Source organism: Amblyomma mixtum, chromosome 8, assembly GCF_055824585.1.
Source record: "Amblyomma mixtum isolate Tamu chromosome 8, ASM5582458v1, whole genome shotgun sequence".
Taxonomy (NCBI): domain Eukaryota; kingdom Metazoa; phylum Arthropoda; class Arachnida; order Ixodida; family Ixodidae; genus Amblyomma; species Amblyomma mixtum.
The window spans coordinates 105,164,950-105,180,006 of record NC_143019.1 but is presented as its reverse complement, the minus strand read 5'-3'; positions in this window follow the sequence as shown (position 1 = coordinate 105,180,006).

The following is a 15,057-nucleotide window of genomic DNA, read 5'->3' as shown; positions in this document are numbered from 1 at the left end:
ATAATAGGCGTTCAGTGCGTCCTGGGCCAAGGCGACGAGAACACGTTGCAGCCTCAGATCCAGGGAGGCAAGCGAGATGGGCCGCGGTCGGGGTGGGGGGAAAGGATAGGCGGGGGACTGTAAGGCTGCGCCACACCCATCCTTATCGATCCGTGAAGCTTGAATTCTTCGCCGAATACAGTTTAATCTCCTACGTACACCGGCCAAACTTTATCTGTACCAGTAGACTTCCACACATCAGGGTCGAAACTGTCCACACATGTGCAGACATAGAACACGGCCTTACAGTGCAACGCAGTTATGGGGGGCCAAAATCCCAGCAACTAAAGCACTTTGAGAGCTTCGCACACTCCAGTATGCAGAACTCGATATTCGAAACTATTTCACTTAATTTTTGAATTCGGTAGGTTAGTGTCGGACAGTTTTAATCATTTTTCGTGTTTATACATTACCATAGGTTCACTATGATTAGAAGCACTTCTAGGTCCAGCTCAACTACTCCTCTGCTCCTCTGGTCACAACTCTCCGCAACCTTTTTGGAAACGAAACTCTTGCACTAACGTTCGCAAACGGGCTGATAAGATTTTTGTACCAAGCATCAAACTCGCCACCGTCTTCATCTTCCATCTCGGACTATTTTTATAATGGCGTAGCAGAGGTTCATCTCATTTTGAAGAAGGTTTCCTTTCTACATTGTTTGACCCGAATCCCGAAGCAGGGCGAAAAACAGACGAAGAGCTGACGAACAGGTCTTGAGGCCTGAAAGAGGACACCAAAATTATTACTCTGCTACCTCCACTTCGTCTTCCACGCACCTTCGACATCGCGGTTTTGTGCGTGAGACCGGGCAAGCCTCGTTCTCTATTGATTCCAATTTTCGTTCCAACCCTAATCATTCCAACAAGTGGTTTCATTCACGAGAAGTAAGTGGAAGGTACGACTGAAAAAAAGTTTTAGTGTTACAAGTACCCAAGCCAACTTTGTGAATGTCATCAATGCGATGGGAGCGATAGAGCGGTCCTAGAATTAGTTCACCATGCACTATGGAAGGATGCAAAAGCCTGTGATATAATGCTAGGCGAGAAATTTTACGACGCGATGCTAGAGAAGAAAGCTCAAGGCTATTTTTCGTGGTTGATATACTGGCCGTTCGGTTGAAATAGGAAAGGATGAAGCGAGTGGAATTATTTTGAACAAGTTCAAAAGAATGGGTTAGGGTGACTTGAGCAGGGTCCCAAACTGATGACGCACGCTCATGTTTCGGGCGTAATAATGTCTTGAAAAGCAGCAATTTAAGGAAAGATGGAATGCTGAAAAAATTATGGCAAAGGTAACCTAGCATGCGATGAGCAATAGATTGGCACACTGCGCTTCTGTGTAGATTACAGAAAACTTAACAGGGAGACAATATAATTAATGTGACTCGCCCAGGATAAGTTACCCGTAATATATACCCAAGGTACTTGTAAGCGCTAAAGGCTCGTTCACACTACGCATACGCTCGGCCGATTTCGGTCGGCCGATGATCGTTGGCGACGATTTTCGTCCCGTCGGTGTGCTTGTCACACTGCGCATACGCAGACCGACCACCGATCATCGCCCGACGAGCGCATCGGCGTCGCGTCGGTGAGTCGGCAGCCATCGGCCGATCCGCGAGTCACACAAGGGCGACGATAACGCCGACTGCACGCCAACGGAAGCCTGTCCCGGAGGCGTATTTTGCGTCCCGGCGATCTCCAAAACAGCCGAGCGGCGGGGGCGGCTGTCGCATCTGTGCACAATGGACGAAGTTCAAGCAGCGGCCACTGCTGCAGCAGCCGTGCTGCTTTTAGAAGCGACCGAGCCGCCAAAGAAAAAACAAAGGAGATGCTGGGTGCAGCCGTGCCTTTTACAACGCAAGCAGCAAGGAGCATACGAGAATCTGATGCGCGAACTGGCACTGGAGGACAGCGAGGCATATCGAAGATGGATTCGCATGGACACTAGTGCGTTCGAGAATATCCTCGCGAAAATAAGACCTCACATACAAAAAGAGGACACCTCTTTTCGAGAGGCCATTCAGGCAGGGGAGCGGCTTGCTATCACCCTGCGGTACCTTGCAACAGGTGAGTGTGCACGTATGACTTTCGTGTTGTCGCCGGCATTGAGCAGCTTTTATCTGCAATGTTTGTCTACAACATAACAAAAATCATTCATTATCTCGGACCCCGCATATCGGCTTGGTGGCATGTTTTGGAACAGAATAGTAGAAACTGAACTGAAGTAATCATATCATAGTGAAATTCACACAGGCAGATAAAACTGTGTGTAAGCATACAGGATGCAACCATGCGAAAAAGCATTCGGTGCAAAATTTGCAGCACCTTTTCTAGATCACAAATGCGTAGTGCTTTGGTGCGAGATGTCAAGTTACACAGGACTCATTGATGTTGTGTTTACCTCCACAGGAGACAGCCAGATGTCCTTGCAGCATGCATTTTATGTTGCCCATATTACTATTTCGGGCATACTCTTTGAAGTGTGCAAAGCCCTGTACCGTGTTCTGGCTCCAGAGGTTGTGAAGGTGAATAAAATCTCACATTTCTTTTATGTTATGCCTGTGATGTATAAGCTACTTAACAACAGGGAGATGAGTTCATGATGGCAGTGCAAGAAGTTTAAATGGCCCTCGACGTTGTGATATAGCCGTACATACCTCTATGGTGCAAGCTTTGCTTAATAAACTGAAGATTGCTTGGAATTCTGTAATCTATCTGTGTGCTGTCAGTGTTATTTCATATTCAGAACATAATTTATACAGGCATTTTTCACATGCCTAAATTGACAAATTACCGTATAGGCAGATGATCTTAAATTCCGTAAACTAGTATGCATTGAAGTGGTGTGTGTACAGTGCGGTAGGTCCACGGAATCTTCATTTGACAACTGCCAATGCACACAGTTTTCTTATCAATGTATTGTTTCACTGATATGGCCAATATATTTTTTTACAGACTCCAGAAACACATGAAGATTGGAAAAGAGTGGCTCATGGATTCCAGGACTTGTGGCAGTTCCCCAACTGCATTGGTGCCTTAGACGGCAAACATGTTGTGATACGACAGCCACCTAAAAGTGGAGCACAGTTCCGCAACTACAAAGGCTCATTCAGTATTGTGCTGATGGCCCTTGTAGATGCGGATCTCAACTTCATCTTTGTAGATGTGGGGAAAAATGGACGGTTAAATGATAGTGGGGTGTGGCTACCCACAAAGCTGCGCAAGAAAATTGAGCATGACGTGGAGTTCCTGCCACCACCCACACTCCTACCACACTCGTCGTCATCAGCACCATATGTGATTGTGGGAGATGAAGGCTTCGGCCTGAAGCCATATTTAATGAGGCCTTACCCTGTTGCACAGCTGCAGCTTGAAAAGCGAATTTTCAACTACAGGTAGGAACCCTTTTGCTTACTACTAAAGACCAGTTGCCATTTCTCGCATGCATTTTTGTTCTTGTTCTCCAGTGTATGTTGAATAAAGAATTGAACTGCAACATGGTGAGGCAAAGGCAGGAACGCAAACAACTTCATTTGCGTGGCTGTGCTCTTAACGGGAAATTGCAGAAAAAACACCACGAACTGTGTGTATGTAGGGCGTTGCCACTTTTCGGCTTTATTTGGTCATATGTATTTAAACTGTATTCCACAATTATTAAATGTTGGGAAGTCTTTATAGCACCTGCTAACTCGTGAGCTAAGGCCAGCTTTGCAGCCAAATCTTTTCCTACCATTTTTTTTGCTTCAGCAAAAAGAGTACACACACGTCACTCCCACAAACCGAGATCAAAAACAAATATGATGTTATTACTTTCTTCATTACAGGTTGTCCAGGGCTCGGCGCACATCAGAGAATGCTTTTGGCGTGCTTGCCAACTCATGGCAAATGTACAGGGCACCGCTACGGCACAGTCCTCAACGATCAAGGTACCTTGTGCTTGCTACTGTTGTCCTGCACAATTACCTAAGGCTGAGGAGGGGAACACGACATCTGTACATGCCTCCTGAGAGTTTAGATGTTGAGGACATCCTGACTGGTAAGGTGTTCTTTTCTTTTATAAAACTATTGCAAACATTATGCTCAAGACGAGCGGTATACATGTTAAGAGAGCTAAATTATTCATACTCATGGCACCTGTATAGTAAGTGCAGCAAAAATGAAACAACAAAATAAGCAACATATGTAAAATAGCTATAGCAAGAATAGCACCAAACATTAAAAAAAAATTTTTTTTTCTCATTACCTGCCTTTGTCAGCTATATGCACAACATTAATGAAGTGTTTATTTTTTCACAATATCCAGATTGCCTATATGAAGCTAAGGCAGGCAACTCAACTGTCATGACACGTGGCGTTACTTATATTCAAAAGTGATAGCAGTGATGCAACGAGTAATAAAGCCTGTTGCACCTCACACATATATAGCGTGCCATCAGCAGGCAGGGAAAATATTCAGGCTTAGAGATAGGTCAGTTACGCCTTTGACTTGCAGTGAATGCAAGAGGCATGACAACGTAAATCCACATGGCTATTAGCATGTTACAATCTCACAAGCTCTTCAAGCGCGAACTTCTGTATAAAAGCAACGAAACCGGAGTTTGCATACTGGTTTTCACACTCAGTTTCAGTCTTTTCCATTGTTGACTTTGTGAACTTATGAATTTCGTATGATATATTTCACATTCAGCACATTTCCAACTGCATGCTGTTTCAGAAAGCCGCAGATCATGAAAAAATTTAAGCTCTCATTATTTAGGGTACACTCAGAGCTAAAGTAATAGGCACTAAGTAAACGATTGGTGTTTAGAGACTTGCTTTAGAAGGATGAACAAAATAATTGGGTATACAAGAACATGTCAATTAGGAGAACCATAATAAGAGCCTATGCCTTTAGTACAGTCACTGCTGATGCAAAAAGCTGTAATCATCATGCTTTTATTATGACTTTAATTATGCCTGTACTTGTAGAAGTGGGACCAAGAAAGTAGGGAAAGATATGAAATACAGTGGTGTTTGGCCTAAGGCTGTCATGTGATAGACGTACCTTTGCACGAGAGCTTTAGTTGTTTGCTCACCAGGTAAATAAAAACACCGGCAGATTTGCAGGAAGATGACACAAGAAAATTGCTTTGGCCTGGGTTCGAAGCCCACTAGTGGAGAGTTTTTTTTTTTTTCAAATGCTTGGTAAAAGGAGGCTTCACAGCCACCACGGCAAAATCCAAGAATCTGGGTAGTAATGCTTTGGCATTAAAAAATACATGCTCCTGCTTCCGAGTAGATGGTGGCACTCATGGAGACCTGATATGTGGTTAAGCAGGTTGCGTACGTGTTATTAGTCTGAAAGAAACCAAACTTAACATGCACTATTAAGCTCGAGTCATGAGCTGATGCAGTTCAGTATACCTCATGGGGGTTATTCTTGTAGTAACGCTCAAAGGGCTAGAAGCAGTTGTCGCTTTCTAGCACCAGCGTGCCAGCCCTAGCAGTCAGAGCTGTGACCCCCAACCCGCGGTGCGGTGAGTCGCAACCTCGGCGGGTTCGGGCCAGAGGGGACAAACGCGAGTATGCTATTCGGATGAGCGTTTATTGCTCCCGAGCAATACAATGCAGCAGCAACAATACAACCGCCGTAACGAGCGAGGGTGTTCCGCTCGCGTACGGGGGTGAAAAACACAAAGGGCAGAACGCACGCAAAAATGTGGGGGAAGAAGGTTCCGCTCACCTCGCGTGGTTCCTCGCTCACGGCCCGCGGCGGTCAAGTCACACACGGTGGCCGGGCGGTAAGGGCAGCGGTCTCCGTGGCAGATCTCTGATCCGTGCGTGTGCACGGCTCCCGCCAGAAGACGAGCGAGCCTCGGGAGAAACGCGCCTTCTTCCCGGGCTGTGGAGAGGAGATCTCTCCGTTGTGAAAGGGGAAAGAGGGAAAGTCGCCGCCGCGGCGTCGCGGCGGGGAGCGAAAGGAAGCGGGGGTGGCGAGAGTGCCCTCCCTCGCAAAACCTCCCGAACGGCGCGCGCATAGCATCGCGTGATAATTACGCACGGCCGTTACTATGGGGCAGGGGATTCATGTGTATCCCCACATCCCCCCCTCCTTAAAACTGCCCTACGGCCGAGAAGTGGCCGCGTTCACAAAAAGGGTGTACCGAGTGGGGCCGGCGAAACGCCGTTTAACTTCAAAACCAATTAAGAAAAGATTCAGCTCACAGCCAGCAGTGCCGTCGTCGAAGGCCGTGGACGCCAGGCAGGAAGGCAGTGTAGACGGCCGCCATGGACGACCGTGGAGCCCAGGGTTGAAGGGGTCGATGACCGCTGGTCCCGTGCGTCGGCCAGGGCAGCTTTGCCGGGACGCGCGGGCGGTAGGCAGGCTCAGGGCAATTACGCACCGTGTCATCCCATTGTATAGCGTTCAGCAGGCCCTCCACTCAGCTGGTCGAACCGCTCGCTCTTGGCTCGCCCTCTTTTCCTCTCGATGGGGGTGGCAAACGCGCGCCGACCCATTTTCCCTCTGCCGCGGAGGACTTGCGAGGCGGGCCCAGCGGGACACCAAGCTTCTCTCGTGGGCGAAACCGCTGCCGCGGGGACACGGGGAACTCCAAGGCGGCTTCTCTCCTGCAGTTTTCGCCATGGTAGAAGTAGGCGCCGGCTTCCCCGAATTCCCGCTCGCTCGTCCCGCGGCCGACCGGAAGCTGTTCTTCTTCTGCGCAACTTGGTGGCGACAGCGGGCTCTTGGCTCCGGAATGCGGCCGCCCTCCAAACGGCCTGGCTCTCGGTGTTCAAAGCAGCAACGGTCGTAGCGGCGTCCGCTGGCTCTCCTCCGGGCACGCTGTGAAGGCTGGCCTGCGGCTGCAAAGCTGTCTTTTCTTTCTAGTTACTTTTACAATTTACATTTTTTTTTCTTTGAGCTAGTCTAACCCCGCTCGGTCTTTTCCGAAGAGAAAGCGTGTGCTTGCCCCGGAAGCCGTGGTGCGAAATATGGAAGGGGTGTTCCGTCCATATTAAGCAGGAGACATTACTCCCTGCGCGTTGGTCAGAGTTGTTTCTGCCGTGGGCGCAAGTTGTAACGAGGCGCCGGGCTCTGTTGTCGAGCCTTGCGTCTCGGTGCGGCTGCCTGCTGGCGGGGGAGGGTGTTCTCCACAAGCCACTCGTTCCCTCTGTCAAAGTAGGGTTTGAGATCACAGACATGCACTGGCCCGCCGGTCGGTCTTAGCGTCAAGTCCGCCAGCCTGTAGACGAGAGAGGAAAGTTTCTCCCGAACTACATATGGTCCCGTCCATTTCGGCGCCAGAGAAGCAGAAAACCGCTTACTGGCATCGCTCAGAACGTGACTGCGCCTCAACACCAGGTCACCCGGTTTGTAGTGAACTTCCCGGTGAGAGCGGTCATACTGCGCTTTCTGCTGGGCCCGAGCAGTGCTCAGATTCCGGCGTGCTTTGTCCAAAGCCTCCGTCATCCTCGCGCGCAGCCCGGTCGCATAGTCAGCGCGTGCCGACCAAGCAATCGGGGTGTTGCTGCGAACCTGTAGAGTAAGTTCTAACGGGTTCGGCAGCTCCCTGCCAAGGTTGAGAGCGGCAGGTGTGTACCCAGTCGAGCGGTTCACGGTCGACCTGAGAGCAAACCCAATCTCGGGGAGACAGGTGTCCCAGTCGATGTGCGTCTCCGCAAATGCAACGAGCATGTGCTTGATGTTGCGGTTCACGCGTTCCGTGGGATTCGCCTGGGCGTGGTACGTGGTTGTTCTCCTGTGCTTAATGCCAAGGGCCGCACAGGAGTCCACGAAAAGTTTGGCAGTGAAGTACGATGCATTGTCCGTTATCAACTGCCCGGGGTAGCCGATTCGTGTGAACACCTCGATCAGCTTCCCCATGATTACGCGTGCCGTCAGCTTTCGAAGTGGGAACAGTTCCACCTATTTGCTGAAATGGTCTGTGACAACGAGCAGATATTGGTTTCCACTCGGAGTCCTGGGGTAAGGTCCCATGACGTCACAAGCCGCAATTTGCCAAGGACCCTGGCTATTGATCGGCTGCATGAGCCCAGGTGGGCGTCCACCACGTGGCTTGACCCTTTGGCACACGTCGCACGAGCGGGCGTAGCGTATCGCATCCCGCTTCATGCCAGGCCAGGTAGCGAGGCGGCACAACTTGAGGTAAGTCTTAGGGCCACTCGCATGCCCAGCGATGCACGTGTCATGAAAGTAGCGTAAAAGTGCTCCTCTCAGCGTGCGTGGAATCACCACCTTGAAGGACTCGTGTGTATCCTTCTCGGAGGGGATATATCTCAGCAGGATGCCATCGGAGTCGAGCAGATAGGAATCCATCGCGCTCACAGCATTACCAGCTGTGTTCGAGCGCCCCGCACGGACAACAATACCAGTTGTCTCCATGTGCGCCGCGGCCGCGCCGCCCGGCTCCCTGAGTCCGTCGAACACTTTTCGACAAAATGGATCCTCCCGCTGTGCCTCCAACAGCTCCCTTCTGCTGAAAACGCTCACCACTGAACTGATGCCTTCAAAGTGGTTCACGCTTTCGCCCTGGGAAGGCGGGGTGTCCCTTCCCTCGGGGCGTTGTGTGAGCTGCGCGGCAGTCGCGCTGCTCTGGCTGTCGGGCGCGGCGGAGTGGGCAGTGTTGTTACTTCCCAAGCCGTCAACGGGCGCGCGCGAAAGTGCGTCCGCCACCACGTTGTTCTTGCCCCTCCTGTAGCGCACGGTAAAGTCGTAACGCTGGAGGAGTAGCGCCCATCGCGCTAGGCGTCCGGACGGCTCGCCTAGGCGTCTCAGCCAAGTGAGTGCCATGTGATCAGTCTCAATCACGAAAGCGACTCCATCGACATAGTAGTCGAACTTCCGCAGAGCGAAGATAATCGCGAGACATTCTTTTTCTGTCACGGAATAGTTTCTCTCTGCGGGAGTTAATGAGCGGCTGGCGAACGCCACCGGTCTCAGGCTACCTCCGTGCTCTTGAAGCAGGACTGCTCCTAAGCCCAGGTCACAAGCGTCCGTGTGGATCACAAATTCCCTGTTCAGGTCAGGCAGCCTTAGCTCTGTGGTTTCCGCGAGCGCGCAAGTGAGTTGGCGTAGTGCCGCCTCTTGCTCGGGTCCCCAATGCCACTTCACACCTTTCCTTAACAGCGTTGTTAAGGGGGCTTGCAGAGCTGCGCAATCTGGGATAAACTGTCGATAAAAGTTCGCCAGCCCCAGAAAGCGTTTTAGTCCGCCTATATCTGCCGGCGACGGGAACTGCAAAATAGCCCGCAGCTTGTCTTCGCACGGCAGAAGGCGTCCTTTGTCTAGCGTAAACCCCAACAGTGTTATTCGGGTCGCCGCTATCTGGGTCTTGTTCGGGTTCAGAGTGATTCCCGCAGACCTCAGCCTTTCCAGTACATCCCTGAGATGGCGTAAGTGCTCATCAAAGGTTTCCGAATACACGACAATGTCATCTAGGTAAGCAAGAGCGTGGTGCCACCTTGCATCGCCTAGGACACGGTCCATCAGACGCTGGTACGTCGCGGGCGCGCCGACCAGGCCGAACGGCATTCGGGTAAACTGGAAAAGTCCCCTGTGACAAGTGAAGGCAGTTTTCTCTCGGTCACTGGGGGTCATCTCCACCTGAAAGTATCCTCTGCTAGCATCGAGCGTAGTGAAGTACTTCGCTCCACCAACATTGGACACTATCGAGGGAATGCTCGGAAGTGGGTATGCGTCCTTCCGTGTCACCTCGTTCAGGCGTCGATAGTCCACACAAAGGCGGGTTGTTCCATCCTTTTTGGGCACCAGCACCACTGGAAAACCCCAGGGGCTGTTTGATCGTTCCACAACGCCTGTATCGAGAAGCTCGTCCAGTGCGTTATCGAGCGCTTTCCTCTTAGCCAAGCTGACTGGCCGAGGATTGCACTTCCATGGAACAGCGTCGCCTGTCTCAATTTTGTGCCTAACCAGCGTAGTGCAGCCAGGCCGCTCCGTGAATACGGCGTCGTACTCGTTTAGGAGCAGAGACAAACGCGCTTTTTCCTCCCCCGACAAGCTGTCTGAGTTGTCCAGCAGCGGGTGGGGAGGCCTGCATGCCGCCGCGGCACAGAGTGCAACCGCAGGGGGGACAGGGGGTCGCGCGGGAGGGGAGGGGTTCCCTTCCGCGCTTTTCCTCTCGGCGCGGTCGACAGGCTGGTTGTTCAGCCGTGCCGAAGGCGTTTCGAGGCTCTTTTGCGGGCGATCGTTGCGTACGTCTGCGCGCGAAGCATCCGAAAGCGAATGTGCTCTCGACACTTTTTGGGGTTGAACGAAAGGTTTCAGGGTGCCACATGCTCGCTCCCTATATCCTCCGTTGCAGACGTCAATAACAATGCCCGTCCTGGCGAGGAAGTCTATACCAAGAATAATTGGAACCGATAGGCCGGGGAGGTGAGCGAAGCGCTGGCGCCTCACTCTTTTCTCCCACCGCACCACAAGCCGCGCTGCACCGCTCGCGTGTGCAGTGCCGCTGGCTAATCGGAACGTGAGGTTGCTCGCTGGCAGTCGGAGTCCGTTCCGACGGAGATGCTCACATACCTCGTCGCCAAACAGGGATGCGCTCGCTCCTGTGTCTAGCAATGCCATGAACTTACGTTGTGCCACTGTAAGCTCAATAAGCGGTACTGGCGTGTCGCTGGGTGGTTCCAAACGACAAGCCAGCGGGGCTAGGAGTTCGTGTGACTCACTGAGCACCGCTGTTGACGCCGCCGGTTGCGAAGCGTTGCTCACCGGCGGCTGCGTTCGTTTCCCGAAAGCGCGTGCTCTCGGTTCACGGGGCGACTGCACTCCCGGGCGTAGTGCCCTCGTTGGTTGCACCGGTAGCAGAGGGAATTCGGCCGTTGCCGGGCGGGGCAGTTGTCGCCTCGCGCCAGCTGACCGTTCCTCCCTGCCGGGCGAACCGTCGCAGATGCCCTTTGGTCTAGCGTCCTCGGGTCGGTATGTCGGTCCCGATTCTGCATACCTTGGCCACGCGCAGCGTGTGCTGACCGCATAGCATACGTGTACGGGTCGAGAGCTCGGTCTCACAGTTCCCAACCGTTTCTCAATTGCCCGTCACTGAATGCAACCATTTCGGCTCCCCGGGAACGGTTTCGAAAAGTGTCTCCGTTCCAGGCGCATCGCGGCTCAAGTGCCTGCGACGCTCGCGGGGGTGGCCGATACGCGCGGTAGGCGAGTATGTCCGCCTGTATGCGCTTGGCTGCCGAGGCGAGTTCGTCCAAGTCCCTGAACGGTACGCCTCGTAGGTAGGCTGCGAAGATAGGGTGCGCTTGTCGCGTAACACGCTCTACCTTCTCGCCGTTTGAAGCTGAGAGGTCTGCAAAACGATAGAGTTCGTCCATCGCCCTCACGTACTCAAGCAAGGACTCGTCCGGATGCTGAGTACGCAGCTCCAACTCGCGCCGCAGACGACGGTCGTAATCTGCGGGCAAGAACTCCTCGCGAAACCTCGCTCGGAACTCCTCCATTGTTCCAGACCGATGGCCAGTAAGGCGGAACCAGCGGGCAGCCTGATCAGTCAGTGAGACTGGCACGACACGCGCCAGAATCTCGCCATCGGAAAGCCCTGTCGCCTGCTGGTAGGTCAGCATGCGCTCAAGGTACTCGTTGGCACTGACAAGATCGTGATAGCCGCCGTAGCTGGGAAGGTCCACCCTTAGCCTCGGACTCGCCGCTGGAGCGGGTGTTTCCAGGTTGTTCTGCACGATACCCGTGAGGCTCTCTATGAGGCGCAAGGCGTTGCGCAACACAGCCTCTTGGGCCTGGCCAGGTAGTTCTGGCTGAGGGGCCCCGTGGGATGAGCAAGATTGCACATGTCGCGCCATGCTCTCCCTACCTGGCGGCATAGCGCTTGGCGAGAAGTGCCTAGCGTCGCCGCTCGTCTGAGCCGGTGTGTCGTGTGAAGCACCGCTCGGCTCAAACGATATAAGATCACAGGGGCTAGCGTCAGCCTCTGGGAACACACCTGCAGTAGTTGTTACTGCCGTGCCAAGATGTTGCTGCTGAGAAGCCGTATTGGACAACCACAGCAGGGACTGGATGTCAATCCCGCTCGCCGCCATGGCTAGTCTGTGCGTCGGCAGTCGCTCACACAGACACTCGGTTTTTCACACCTCTGGCCCCACGTTGGGCGCCAAGAATATGGGGGTTATTCTTGTAGTAACGCTCAAAGGGCTAGAAGCAGTTGTCGCTTTCTAGCACCAGCGTGCCAGCCCTAGCAGTCAGAGCTGTGACCCCCAACCCGCGGTGCGGTGAGTCGCAACCCCGGCGGGTTCGGGCCAGAGGGGACAAACACGAGTATGCTACTCGGATGAGCGTTTATTGCTCCCGAGCAGTACAATGCAGCAGCAACAATACAACCGCCGTAACGAGCGAGGGTGTTCCGCTCGCGTACGGGGGTGAAAAACACAAAGGGCAGAACGCACGCAAAAATGTGGGGGAAGAAGGTTCCGCTCACCTCGCGTGGTTCCTCGCTCACGGCCCGCGGCGGTCAAGTCACACACGGTGGCCGGGCGGTAAGGGCAGCGGTCTCCGTGGCAGATCTCTGATCCGTGCGTGTGCACGGCTCCCGCCAGAAGACGAGCGAGCCTCGGGGAGAAACGCGCCTTCTTCCCGGGCTGTGGAGAGGAGGTCTCTCCGTTGTGAAAGGGGAAAGAGGAAAAGTCGCCGCCGCGGCGTCGCGGCGGGGAGCGAAAGGAAGCGGGGGTGGCGAGAGTGCCCTTAAAACAGATGCTTGGGCAAGTTGGTAACTCATTTTCACCGGAACAGCGCGCACTAAGACACGGACAAGAAGGGAGACACGACACACACGAGCGCTGACTTTCAACTGGTGTTTATTGTTTGGAACGAGGCATATATACACAGTTCCAACAACACAAGGAAAACAACCATCCATTCATAGATTCATAGTCAATTCATGCATGTCACACTGAACAAGGACGAAAGGGCACTCTCGTCCTTGTTCAGTGTTCAGTAAAATCTAGCCCCGCTGCGCGCACGCATGCGCGGTTAGCGCGGCGACTGACTCGATCAACCTCCTTGCTATTTCATTTCTTTTTTTTTAGCAGGCTTCGATCGCCGCAATAATGACAGGTGCCCGCCGATGGTCTCGTGCCGTAATTTCGCTGGACATGGCAAAACAGCGGTGACACTACACGAAAATGAATATATTTGTACTACAGTGGCATGCTCAGTACGACACAAATAGCAACACCGCAGGGCAGGGTAGAAAAATACCTACCGCTGAACTTGTCTCCCAGAGCTGCTGCGATTTCGCTGTACGCCAGCTCTTTTAAATCTCGCCGATGGTAATGCCTATGCCGAACGTCTCAAATAAGGCGGCGTTCTTCGACAAGAGCTATCAGCTCTGCCTCCTCTTCTACCGTGAAAGTTGTCGGCCGTGCCATCGTGTGAAAACGGCTTTCGGAGTCTGCACAGATGTCGCGTGGAAATGCGCAAGTTGTTCGCACGTGTGCAGTGTTTATACCACGACCTACTGTATAATCGTGGTTTATACACAGGCACGATAGTGGCGATGTCCATGTGGATGCAATGCAGTTTTTTTTTTCGGTGTGCTCGGGCCTTGTGATATTTGTACACCATCCCAAGCAGCGCTCAGGCACTGCTGCATGGCGGCGAAGTGTGACACCGGTTGTGGGCGGCAGCGATGCTCACCGCTCCGTGTGTCCCTACTTGCAGTGGGGCGGCAGTTCACAAGCGACGATCGGTGCTGCGCGTCGGCCAAGTAGTCATATGGCGTGATGAATGTTGCTGCGCGTGCATTATTTGTCTACATAATGATGGTACTTCGCGCTGTGAGCTCGGTACTCGCTTTTGGTCGGCGAATGTTTTCGCTCGGCCACCGATCTGACCAAGACACGTCGGCCGACGGGTCTCGTCGGCATCTTTGGTCGGCGACGTTGTCACACTAGGACGACGCTTGGTCGTTGGGGGCGTCGTCGTCGTCGTCGGTGCAGTGTGACTGGCTAGTCGGGGAACGACCAGGTTGGCCGACGCGTCGGCCGATCGTCGGCGTCGCCGTCGCGTCGGCATCGGGGTCTCGTCGGCCTAGTGTGAACGCGCCTTAACGGGTTCCAAATCAGGTGGTAAGTCATGAGGTCAGAATCTGTACGAGATACGTGCCTAAGTTTGCATTTTTTAGTATTGAGTTCCATGAGCCAAGTATTACACCAATTCACTATAGCAGTTAAGTCATTTTGCAGAATCGTAGTATCGTTAGCGTCACTTAGTTCACGGAAGATAACACAGTCGTCAGCAAAAAGATGAATATTATAAGGCACAGTAGAGGCAAGGTCATTTATGTAGATAAAGAAAAAGGTTGCACAAGAACCGATCCTTGTGGCGCACCAGAATGGACATGCGTTATCAAGGAGTTATGGCCGTTAGCTGCAACAAATTGTGAGCGATCAGTAAAGAAAGATTCAATCCATTATAGAAGATTGTAGTCAATATTTAATTGCTTTAATTTGTAAAGAAAGAGGTCATGTGAAACCTCGTGGAATGCTTTATAGAAATATAAAATAACGCAGTCTACAAGAGAGGAACGGTCTAAAATGTCATGGAGCTTGTGCTTGAAGGATATAAGCTGCGTAACACATGAATATGATTTTCGGAAACCATGTTGAGACGCGGTGGAAAATGAATTTGATTCAAGAAAGTTAACTGAGAAAAGATTACATGTTCTAGTAGCTTGCAGCAAGTGTTGGTGAGAGAAATGGGTCGGTAGTTCGCTGGGTTAGTTTTATGACCGCATTTATCTAATGGAACCACCTTCCCTATTTTCCAAGCAGTAGGAAGTGAGGATGTACCTAGGGACCGCTGAAAATTTTTTGTTAAGATTACAGAACTATATGCGCATGTATTTTTTAGAAACTTGGCTGTTATTCCATCGTAAGCTAGAGAAGAGTGATTTGTGAGGTTATCAATTAACTTAATAATGCCTTGCACATCGGCAATATTTCTGGGCATCTGAATGAAGTAATAATGACGTGTAGGAGG